The sequence below is a fragment of the Antedon mediterranea genome, chromosome 6 (genome assembly GCF_964355755.1).
Source record: "Antedon mediterranea chromosome 6, ecAntMedi1.1, whole genome shotgun sequence".
Lineage (NCBI taxonomy): Eukaryota > Metazoa > Echinodermata > Crinoidea > Comatulida > Antedonidae > Antedon > Antedon mediterranea.
The window spans coordinates 13,304,923-13,308,784 of record NC_092675.1 but is presented as its reverse complement, the minus strand read 5'-3'; positions in this window follow the sequence as shown (position 1 = coordinate 13,308,784).

The following is a 3,862-nucleotide window of genomic DNA, read 5'->3' as shown; positions in this document are numbered from 1 at the left end:
TCACAAAATGGTCTAAAACGTCTCCAAATGTGATTTGAAGCTATTCTAAGCACTTTGGTGTTTTTATGTTAACAAGTTTTTTCAAAAATCACAAAATGGTCTAAAACGTCTCCAAATGCGATTTGAAGCTATTCTAAGCACTTTGGTGTTTTGTGTGAAAAAGTTTTATCTAAATGCTCAAAATGGTCTAAAACATTTTTAAATACGATATTAAGCTATTTTGTGCTCTTTGATGTTTTTGTGTGAAAATTGTTATCGAAATGCTCAAAATGGTCTAAAACGGTTTATAATGTGATTCTAAGCACTTTGGTGTTTTTATGTTAACAATTTTTTTCGAAAATCACAAAATGGTCTAAAACGTTTCCAAATGCGATTTGAAGCTATTCTAAGCACTTTCGTGTTTTTATGTTAACAAGTTTTTTCGAAAATCACAAAATGGTCTAAAATGTCTCCAAATGTGATTTGAAGCTATTCTAAGCACTTTGGTGTTTTTATGTTAAAAAGTTTTTTCGAAAATCAAAAAATGGTCTAAAACGTCTCCAAATGCGATTTGAAGCTATTCTAAGCACTTTGGTATTTTGTGTGAAAAAGTTTTGTCGAAATGCTCAAAATGGTCTAAAACGATTTATAATGTGATTTTAAGCACTTTGATGTTTTTGTGTAACCAAGTTTCATCGAAATGCACAAAATGGTCTAAAACGTCTCCAAATGCGATTTGAAGCTATTCTAAGCACTTTGGTGTTTTGTGTGAAAAAGTTTTGTCTAAATGCTCAAAATGGTCTAAAACGTTTTTAAATACGATATTAAGCTATTTTGTGCTCTTTGATGTTTTTGTGTGAAAAGTGTTATCGAAATGCTCAAAATGGTCTAAAACGGTTTATAATGTGATTTTAAGCACTTTGATGTTTTTGTGTAATCAAGTTTCATCGAAATGCACAAATTGGTCTAAAACGTCTCCAAATGCGATTTGAAGCTATTCTAAGCACTTTGGTGTTTTGTGTGAAAAAGTTTTGTCGAAATGCTCAAAATGGTCTAAAACGTTTTTAAATACGATATTAAGCTATTTTGTGCTCTTTGATGTTTTTGTGTGAAAAGTGTTATCGAAATGCTCAAAATGGTCTAAAACGGTTTATAATGTGATTTTAAGCACTTTGATGTTTTTGTGTAACCAAGTTTTTTCGAAAATCTCAAAATGGTCTAAAACGTCTCCAAATACGATTTGAAGCTATTCTAAGCACTTTGGTGTTTTTATGTTAACAAGTTTGTTCAAAATCACAAAATGGTCTAAAACGTCTCCAAATGTGATTTGAAGCTATTCTAAGCACTTTGGTGTTTTTATGTTAACAAGTTTTTTCAAAAATCACAAATTGGTCTAAAACGTCTCCAAATGCGATTTGAAGCTATTTTAAGCACTTTGGTGTTTTGTGTGAAAAAGTTTTATCTAAATGCTCAAAATGGTCTAAAACATTTTTAAATACGATATTAGGCTATTTTGTGCTCTTTGATGTTTTTGTGTGAAAATTGTTATCGAAATGCTCAAAATGGTCTAAAACGGTTTATAATGTGATTCTAAGCACTTATGGTCTAAAATGTCTCCAAATGTGATTTGAAGCTATTCTAAGCACTTTGGTGTTTTTATGTTAAAAAGTTTTTTCGAAAATCACAAAATGGTCTAAAACGTCTCCAAATGCGATTTGAAGCTATTCTAAGCACTTTGGTATTTTGTGTGAAAAAGTTTTGTCGAAATGCTCAAAATGGTCTAAAACGATTTATAATGTGATTTTAAGCACTTTGATGTTTTTGTGTAACCAAGTTTCATCGAAATGCACAAAATGGTCTATAACGTCTCCAAATGCGATTTGAAGCTATTCTAAGCACTTTGGTGTTTTGTGTGAAAAAGTTTTGTCTAAATGCTCAAAATGGTCTAAAACGTTTTTAAATACGATATTAAGCTATTTTGTGCTCTTTGATGTTTTTGTGTGAAAAGTGTTATCGAAATGCTCAAAATGGTCTAAAACGGTTTATAATGTGATTTTAAGCACTTTGATGTTTTTGTGTAATCAAGTTTCATCGAAATGCACAAATTGGTCTAAAACGTCTCCAAATGCGATTTGAAGCTATTCTAAGCACTTTGGTGTTTTGTGTGAAAAAGTTTTGTCTAAATGCTCAAAATGGTCTAAAACGTTTTTAAATACGATATTAAGCTATTTTGTGCTCTTTGATGTTTTTGTGTGAAAAGTGTTATCGAAATGCTCAAAATGGTCTAAAACGGTTTATAATGTGATTTTAAGCACTTTGATGTTTTTGTGTAATCAAGTTTCATCGAAATGCACAAATTGGTCTAAAACGTCTCCAAATGCGATTTGAAGCTATTCTAAGCACTTTGGTGTTTTGTGTGAAAAAGTTTTGTCGAAATGCTCAAAATGGTCTAAAACGTTTTTAAATACGATATTAAGCTATTTTGTGCTCTTTGATGTTTTTGTGTGAAAAGTGTTATCGAAATGCTCAAAATGGTCTAAAACGGTTTATAATGTGATTTTAAGCACTTTGATGTTTTTGTGTAACCAAGTTTTTTCGAAAATCTCAAAATGGTCTAAAACGTCTCCAAATACGATTTGAAGCTATTCTAAGCACTTTGGTGTTTTTATGTTAACAAGTTTGTTCAAAATCACAAAATGGTCTAAAACGTCTCCAAATGTGATTTGAAGCTATTCTAAGCACTTTGGTGTTTTTATGTTAACAAGTTTTTTCAAAAATCACAAATTGGTCTAAAACGTCTCCAAATGCGATTTGAAGCTATTTTAAGCACTTTGGTGTTTTGTGTGAAAAAGTTTTATCTAAATGCTCAAAATGGTCTAAAACATTTTTAAATACGATATTAGGCTATTTTGTGCTCTTTGATGTTTTTGTGTGAAAATTGTTATCGAAATGCTCAAAATGGTCTAAAACGGTTTATAATGTGATTCTAAGCACTTATGGTCTAAAATGTCTCCAAATGTGATTTGAAGCTATTCTAAGCACTTTGGTGTTTTTATGTTAAAAAGTTTTTTCGAAAATCACAAAATGGTCTAAAACGTCTCCAAATGCGATTTGAAGCTATTCTAAGCACTTTGGTATTTTGTGTGAAAAAGTTTTGTCGAAATGCTCAAAATGGTCTAAAACGATTTATAATGTGATTTTAAGCACTTTGATGTTTTTGTGTAACCAAGTTTCATCGAAATGCACAAAATGGTCTAAAACGTCTCCAAATGCGATTTGAAGCTATTCTAAGCACTTTGGTGTTTTGTGTGAAAAAGTTTTGTCTAAATGCTCAAAATGGTCTAAAACGTTTTTAAATACGATATTAAGCTATTTTGTGCTCTTTGATGTTTTTGTGTGAAAAGTGTTATCGAAATGCTCAAAATGGTCTAAAACGTCTCCAAATGCGATTTGAAGCTATTCTAAGCACTTTGGTGTTTTGTGTGAAAAAGTTTTGTCGAAATGCTCAAAATGGTCTAAAACGTTTTTAAATACGATATTAAGCTATTTTGTGCTCTTTGATGTTTTTGTGTGAAAAGTGTTATCGAAATGTTCAAAATGGTCTAAAACGGTTTATAATGTGATTTTAAGCACTTTGATGTTTTTGTGTAACCAAGTTTTTTCGAAAATCTCAAAATGGTCTAAAACGTCTCCAAATACGATTTGAAGCTATTCTAAGCACTTTGGTGTTTTTATGTTAACAAGTTTTTTTGAAAATCACAAAATAGTCTAAAACGTCTCCAAATGCGATTTGAAGCTATTCTAAGCACTTTGGTGTTTTTATGTTAACAAGTTTTTTCAAAATCACAAAATGGTCTAAAACGTCTCCAAATGCGATTTGAAG